Source organism: Leptonychotes weddellii, chromosome 1, assembly GCF_054177405.1.
Source record: "Leptonychotes weddellii isolate Sample4059 chromosome 1, ASM5417740v2, whole genome shotgun sequence".
NCBI lineage: Eukaryota > Metazoa > Chordata > Mammalia > Carnivora > Phocidae > Leptonychotes > Leptonychotes weddellii.
This window is the reverse complement of record NC_138369.1, coordinates 169,821,760-169,830,635: the sequence shown is the minus strand read 5'-3', so window position 1 is coordinate 169,830,635 and position 8,876 is coordinate 169,821,760. Positions and strand designations below refer to the sequence as shown.

At 32.3% G+C, this 8,876-nt stretch overlaps 1 non-coding gene across 1 annotated transcript; it reads right to left on the bottom strand.

Annotated features, from left to right (window-relative positions):
* Positions 1–6,794: 6,794 nt before the first annotated feature.
* Positions 6,795–6,896, bottom strand: LOC115942499 (U6 spliceosomal RNA). The gene has a single exon (XR_004077120.1). It is a non-coding gene; the product is annotated as a U6 spliceosomal RNA (small nuclear RNA).
* Between the last annotated feature and the right edge of the window lie 1,980 nt (positions 6,897–8,876).

Sequence of the window (8,876 nt, the reverse complement as noted above, 5' to 3'; positions counted from 1 at the left end):
TAAATGAACAGGTAGGCCTGTTTTCTAAAATTAGGAATGGTTAGTCTTTGGAGATCATAAACCTAATAATAGGTTTTATTTCATGATACTTACTGTTCTTTATTTAAGACGAACCAGCTGAAAGGTTTAGATGTTTCCACCTGTGGCTACCTAATATAATTTTTCCCATAAAATTTTGCATCTGTGTTGTTTAGTTCAGTGGGTACATTAGGCAAGGGAACAAGTTACTACAGGCTTCTATGAAATCACTATTTCCATAAACTTTGGTGTTCAATTTACCCAGTGAATGGGCCTTTAGATTTTAAAGATGCTTAGATTGTTTTAACGTAATTGGTGCTTGACTCTGCATAGAAATTCAAATAAATATTCAGTGCTAGGAGAACAGCTCAACTCTAGTTCCTGAGGCAGAAATGAGTTTGCTTTAATTCCTTTCTATGTATTAACTGCCTATACAAAGTCTGAGGACTAAAAATAAACAAATGAACTGTGTCTCTTATAATTTATTTAAATATAGGAAGTTATTAAATAATTTAATATCATTAATCTGTCAAGTACTGTCTTCTTCATTAAAGAGAGCACTATTTGGAACAACTTTATGGTTTAAAAGCAATTATATGCACAAATGGCTGCAGGAAAAGAGAGATAATGAGAAAATGTGGAACTCCTGGAAGTAAATCAAAAAAAGAATTAAAAAAGAGAGATATGCCAAGTTATCTCACATCTTTCAGAAATTAGTTCAATAGCTTGATATTATGTGTAAAGAGAGGTGGTCAAGTATGTTCGAATCCACTCTTTTAATCTAGACATAATACCTGTCACAAGGTGAACAAAGGATTAGGGACTTATTTTTCCTACTCCTGGTCTACTCATTCACCATACAAGTATTTTTTGAGCACTTGTTATGAGAATTTCCTTTGCTTATTATTATGTAACACGTGGGAGATAAAAAAGAAAAGCTGGATCATAATTCTGGACTCATGAGGTTTTTGATGATGTTGAACATGTGGTAGGCCAAATTAGATGGAAAAAGGTGGGGGATTTGCAACAACCTGGTGATTTGGATCTTTAGAGCTAGATTATCTAAAACATTTGAGACAAAAATTAAGCAAAGTTGTTTCTTAACCCAATACTTTGTGAATAATCTAAGTGGAGATGACATCATTGAAGGAAGATGGAATGGTAGAATTTCAGATTTGATAAAATATTAACAACCATTTCTTCTTTGATTGTATCTTCATTTACAAAAAAATTCAGTAATGAGTAATATAATAGACTTTAGAGTAGAAGTCAAGAGAAACTCTATTACTTTAATTGCGTTAACACTGACTTTATCATTAATGTTATTTTGGTGCCTATTTCTTTGTAACATAAGACATGATAATTATACATTTTAAAAGTAAAATATTTACTAGTAGTTTTTTGTAGGATTTTTATTTAAGTATAACCAAAAGAAAAAATAAAGCATTTTGAAACTATTTGGTCACTGTTGCTTTTGAATGAAGAAAGCTGATTTGGAGAAGACACTGTATGTATTTTGACTCTGTAAATCTTTCATGCCATATTTTTGTTTTTCTCTCCTGTACATACTGTACATAGACATGGCAGAATATCTTTGATTTCACCCCTATTATTCTATATATTTTGCTGCTACTAATACTCAAAGTTTCCTAATCTATTCTATGTCTGTTCCTTGAAGCTTTGAAATCTTCCTGGACTGTCCAATTGTCAAGTCTAAAGGCTGCTTGAGCCAGGGGTTCATTCTGGCTTGTATTGCTATTTATACATCCCATATTGAATTTGCAGTCATAGCCCCACGATATGTACTGGTTAATTCCACTGTTATCCTTCGGTTGCTGACAGTTCCTTCCTTCACCATTCTCTGACTGCTTCCAAACTATTATTATCAAACTTGAGTCCTTTGATGTCTTAGAATTTTGGTCCTGTACATTCATGTGTAGTTCAAACATGGTATTAGGTGATTAACATGACTATTGCAACCTAAAGCAATAATACTGTCTTGGAAAATCCTTACTTTAAACCTGGGATACAGTGGGTATTCTTTATGAATTTTTCATACACACAGAAACCAAGTCTATTTCTAAAAAAATGTATTAGATTTAAAAGCTCTAAGCAAGCAGTAACTCATTCCAGAGAGGTGTTTTTCTTTTTCTTTTTTTTAAACTTCTAAGTTTAAAATCCTTTCAGGGTATTTTTCTGAGTTATTGTAACCATCCATCTATATTTTCATCAGTCAATGTATCAAATATTGTCTGAATGTCAGTCATTGTCCTAGATATTCTTGAGAAGAGTTAATAAATAATACAGATATTTATTACCTCTGGGGAGCTTGGAGTTTAGCAAGCAGTATGGATAAGTAATGAGGGAATTTAAAATTGTATGTGTGTATGTTAAGGGTTTTGAGAGCAGAAGTAAAAGGCTCTGTGGCAATATATATGAGAGGCAACTATCTGGGATTTGAGGATTCAGAGAAGACTTTTTGAAAAGACCATCTAAGCTGAACTCCAAATTTAGAGTGACAGTGAGAGTAGGATAGAGTAATGATGTATGCAGTGAGCAGCATACACATTTGCAGTTTAGCATGGTGTGAGGCAGAAGTAGGGAAGTGGAGAAAGAAGTAAGAGTTTAGACTGCAGTATTAAGCAGGGCCCTAATTATGAACTATAGGCAAAATTAAATCATTTGGATCTCAAACTAACAACAAAGGGGAAACATTAAAGTGTCTTGAATTAGGGAATGATGAGATAGAGTGGAGAATGGACTGGAGGGAGGAAGCATGGAGATGTGGGGCACCTGTAAGGGGCAATTTTAGAAATCTAGGTAGAAGATGATAGTGTTTTGAACTAGAATGGTAGTTCTATGGATGGACAGAATTTGATGGATGTGAGAAATTTTTTAGAAGGTATGCTGAGAATTAAGGAATGATTTAACATTTGAAGTGAGAATGAAATTGATTATAATGACTATTGCCTTGAGTAGACAGTGGTGATACCATGTATAGAGATAGAGAATATAGAGTATAAGGAGTTTGGGGAAGAGGACATGGTAGATTATTCTGGGACATTTTGACTTCGAAATGTGAGTAGAGCTGCAAAGTGGAAATACCAGTGTAAGTAGTATAATATTTGATTTGGTATACATCAACATGTAGTAGTTACTAAAGCCATGGAAGTTAAGGTACTCACATAGAGTAACATTATACGCAACTAATGAATTGTTGAACACTACATCAAAAATGAATGATGTACTGTATATGAGCTAACTGAACATAATAAAAAAGTTTAAAAAAGTGAGAACGATTTGCTTAACTGAACTTTAAGGACAATATCACTTAAGGACAGGATAAGAATCTCACATACACACATACACACACACACATCAAGAAGATGCAAGAGAGGTGGGAAGAAAACCAAGAAAATGAAAGGTGATGAATGCAAAGGAAGAAAGTGTTTTAAAAAGGAAGGAATGGATAATGTGTCAGATACTTCCAAAAAATGAAGTAAAATAATAGATGAGTCCCTACTGGTTTAGGGAGACCACCACTGACTTTGGAAGAGTAATTGGGCAGAACCAAATTACTGTGAACAATGAGTGGAAAATAAGGAGGTAAAAACAATGAACATAGCTGTGAATTTAAATTAGCTGTGAATGGGAATAAAGAGTTAGGATAGTGTCTGGATTAGGTTGTAAAACTATGGAGGAGACTTGAGTACAGTTGACTCTTGAACAATATGAGGGTTAGAGGTGTCAATCCCTACACAAAAATCTGCATGTAACTTTTGACTCCAGGAAAGCTTAACTACTAATAGCCTACTGTTGACTGGAAGCCTTACTGGTGACATAAACAGTCGATTAACACATATTTTTATGTTATATATAATATACTGTACTTTTACAATAAGCTAAAGAAAACATGTTAAGAAGATCATAAGAGAAAATACATTTACAGTATTGTACTGTATTTATCGAAAAATCCACATAAGTGGACCTATGCAGTTCAAACCTGTGTTGTTCAAGGATCAGCTATAGTTTATATTCTGATAAGAATTGGTTTCATAGGTAATTGTAGTATTATAATTTTCATAATAAATGAGTAAGGATGGCAAGTTTCTTCAGACTGGAATTTCTTGGCACTGCATTTTAGTGGGCATTGACAAGGCCCATGGTCTGGTTATTAGTGATGTTCCAAAAATTAATCTTACTTATATTAAAGTATGTGTCAATAGCTTAGTCAGAATATTAATTAATTAGCTAATTAATTAATAGAATTACTAGACTACTTTTAGAAAAGTTTCAGATTTATAGAAAGATTGAGTGGATAGTACAGAGAATCCCTATACATCCTTTTCCCACAGCAGCCCCACACACAGTTTCCCCTATAGTTAATATCTTACATGAGCATAGTCTGTTTGTTACAATTAATGAACCAACATTGGTACATTATTATTAACTAAGGTCCATAATTTTTTCAGACTTCCTTAGCTTCTACCTAATGCCTTCTTTCTGTTCTGGGATCATGTCTTCTAGTTTCTTCTAGGTTTTGATAATTTCCAAGACTTTCCTTGTTTTTGATGACCTGACAATTTTGGGGAGTACTTGTCAGTATTGTAGGATGACCATCTACTGGAATTGGATGTTTTTCTCATCATTAGACAGGTGTTATGTGTTTTGGGGAGGAAGGTCGCAGAGGTAAAGTGTGTCATTTTTATCAAATCATATCAAGGGCACATACAATCTACATGATTTGTGACCATTGATGTTGACCTTGGTCAACAGGCAGAAGTAATGTTTTTCTGGGTTCTTCACTGTTACTTTCTCCCTCGTATTTTCATACTATACTCTTTGGAAGGAAGTCACCATGTGCAGCTTACATTTAAGAATGGGGAGTTATTTTCCTCAACCTTTAGGATGGAGTATCTAAATAATTTATGTGGAACTCTTCTGCATGGGAGATTTGTCTCTTCTTTCTCATTTGTTAACTTATTTAATCATTTATTTATATCAGTATGGACTCATGGATACTTATTTTAGCCTTTGGGTTACAATCCAGGACTACTTTATTTTATTGCTCCAGTTGTTCCAGCTTTAACATTTGGGGGGTCTTTTAGTTGGCTCCTGTGTCCCTTTGACCTTCTTCAGCATATCTTTTAAATTAAAAATTTTAAAATTTGAGCACTGTAGTTCATCTCTTCATTCCTCCCACCCTCACCCTGAGCCCTGGCAACCACTCATTTTTATGTGTCTCTAGTTTTATCTTTTTCCAGAATGTGATGTAATTGGAGTCATGCACTATGTAGCATTATTCAGGCTAACTTCTTTCACTTACAATATGCATTTAAGGTTCCTCCATGTCTTTTGTGGTTTGATAGATTTTTTTTTATCCTTGAATAACATTCCATTGCTTGGATGGACTACAGTTTATCGTTTTTTGAAGAATATCTTGGTTGCTTCCAATTTGGGGTAATTATAAGTAGAGCAGCTATAAACATTTGAATGCAGATATTTTTATGGACATGTTTTTTACTCGGTCAGGTAAATACCTAAAAGCACGATTGCTGAAATGTATGGTAATACTATGTTTAGCTTTGTAAGAAAGTACCAAACTGTCTTCCAAAGTGGCTGTATCTTCTTGTACATTTCCACCAGCAATGAACAGGAGTTCCTGTTGCTGCACTTGGTTGTCAGCATTTGTTATTGTCAGCTTTTTTGATTTCAGTCATTCTAATAATGATATCTCATTATTATTTTAATTTGAAGCACCCTAATGAAAAATGATGTTGAGAATCTTTTATATGCTTATTTGTCTTCTGTACATCTTCTTTGATGAGGTGTATGTTCAGATCGTTTTACCATTTTTTTATTGAGTTGTTTTCTTATTATTGAGCTTTAGGAATTGTTTGCATATGTTAGATACAAATCTTTCGTCAGATATGTGTTTTGCAAATATTTTCTCATAGTATGTGTCTTTAATTCTCTTAAGGTTGTCTTTCACAGAGCAAAAGTTTTCAATTTTAATGATACCAACTTACTAATTTTTTTTTCTGTGATCATCATGCTTTTGGTGTTGTATCTAAAAACTCATCCTCACACCAAGGTCACCTAGATTGTCTCCTGTGCTATCTTCTAGAAATTTTATAGTTTTTCATTTTACATTTAGGTTGTGATCTATTAGAGTTAATTGGTTGAAAGGGGTAAGTCCCAAATCTAGATTTATTTTGCATATGGATATTCAATTATTCCAGTACCACTTGTTGAAAAGACGATCTTGTTTCCATTTAATTGCCTTTGCTCCTTTGTAAAGATCAGTTGGCTTTATTTGTGTGGGTTTATTTCTGGGTCTTACATTTTGTTTCATTGATCTATGTGTCTGTTCTTTTGCCAAAACCATGTTCTTTTGGTTACTGTAGCTTTATATTAAGTCTTGAAGTCAGACAGTCTCATTTTCTAACTTGTTTTACATCTTTAATATAGTGTTGACTATTCTGAATCTTTCATCTTCCCATATAAACTTTGGAATGACTTTATTTATATCCATCCACAAAATAACTTTCTGGAATCTTGATTTGGATTACCTTGAAACTATAGATCAAGTTGGTAAGAATTGACGTCTTAACAATATTGCATCTTCCTGTCCATGAGCATGGAATATCTCTCCATGTATTTAGATATTCCTTAATTTCTTCGATCAGATTTTTGTAGTTATTATCATATAAATGCTGTACATATTTTGTTGGATTTATATCTGATTATTACATTATTTTCTTGTTCTTTTTTTTTTTTATATGGAACGCTTCACAAACTTGCATGTCATCCTTGAGCAGGGGCAATGCTAATCTCTGTATTGTTCCAATTTTGGTATATGTTCTGCCAAAGAGAGCAGTATTACATTATTTTTGGTCCTAATGTAAATAGTATTGTGTTTTAAATTCAAATTCTAATTTTTCATCATTGGTATATAGGAAAACAATTGACTTTTGTATATTAACCTGTATTTTGCACTTTTGCTATGATCACTTATTTATTCCAGGAGGGTTTTTTTTTGTGATCCTTTGGGATTTTCTACATAGACAATCATGTCATCTCTAAACAAGGACAATTTTATTTCTTACTTCAAAGATGATATACACTTTATTTCCATTTTTTTTTTTGGTATTAATGTGTTAGTTAGGACTTGTAGGATATGTTGAATAGGAGTTATGAGAGGGAATATCCTGCCTTTGTTTTCAGTCTAAGTGATAAAGATTTGGTTTCTCACCTTGAGTATGATGTTAACTATACGTTCTTTACAGATGTTCTTTATCAAATTGACTAAGTTCCCCTTCATTCCTAGTTTGTTGAGTTTTTATCATGGATTAGTGTAGGGGTGTGTCAAATATTTTTTTAACATCAATTGATATGATCATGTAAATTTTCTTCTTTAGCCTGTTTATATGATTGATTACATTAATTGATTAACATTTGTTGAACCAGTCTTATGTATCTGGAATAAATCCCACTTAGTCATGGTATATAATTCTTTTTATATATTGTTGGATTTGATAATATTGTATTCAGGATTTTTGCATCTATGTTTATGAGAGCTACTGGCCTGAAGTTTTCCTTTCTTGTAATTAATGTCTTCATTTGGTTTCAGTATTATTTTTTAATGGAGATATTCCTGGTTTTTGGTTAGGATTTTTAGCAATGCAATAACACCTATTTTATGCCTTCTAATTAAATTAAATTTGATTTATTTCAATTTGATTCAATTAATTCGATTCAGTACCATCATTAAATAATGTATAAGGCACTCTGCGATGTATTGAACTAGATGATAGATAAAACAGATTCCAACTACTTGAGGCTGACAATCAATGAATATGTTCCCTTAAGAGAACAAATCTAGGTCATATTAGTGATAGAAAAAGGAAGTTCTTTGAAAACTGTTTAACAAAGCTTTGGTAGACAAATGAATTTATGTATCTATCTTAGAATATTTGCTTCTGAGGAGCATGGATTTTACCTATTTTTGTTTTCATTGTATCCTTAGGGCTTAGGACAGCTTCTGAAATAGAATAAATATTAAAGAAATTTTTATTGAATAAAGAAATAATTTGTTGGTATATTTCTGAATGATGATCTGCAACTGGTATTCTAAACCTAGAATAGATATTCTTCAACTGTCCTAGCAATGTTTTTAAGTACTTAATATAAGTGCTGTCCTTGACAATTTTTAAATAATTTCCATAATAACATTTTATTTTCTTGTCACAATATCTAACATCATTGCAGTTGCCAATTATAAAAATATTTTAAATTATGTTTTGATATATTTTTGATTGATCACTTAGGAGGATATAAAGAAAATAATTTTATTCTAAAATTAACCCATTTCCAAAATCACATAAATGAATTAATTCTTATTTTAATGAGATTTTCACTTCACCACACACATAGTGCTTGTGGTCCTCTTTCCCCTTCTCAGTCAAGTTACCTGTCGTGTTCAGTATAATCATAATGTTCATTACTGTGGGTCAAAAAAACTGTCCCTTCATTGACCCATGCACAATTTTTTATTTTGGTCTTATACCTCTACTTTTCTCTTAGTTCTTGTGCTGTATGATATGGTATACTGATCACATGTGCTTACTGAGCATTGAATGTGGCTAGTGCCACAAAGATGAAATTATGTTTTCAATATATTGGGTTAAATAAAATGTATTAATAAATAGATTTTACCTGTTTTTTTAATGTATCTACTTGGGGATTTAAAATTACATATGTTTATCATATTATATTTCTGTTGCACAATTTGGAGACTGTTAAGGATGTGTAGGATTGCTATTTATTTGTCACGGGGAATAAACTAATTGTGATTT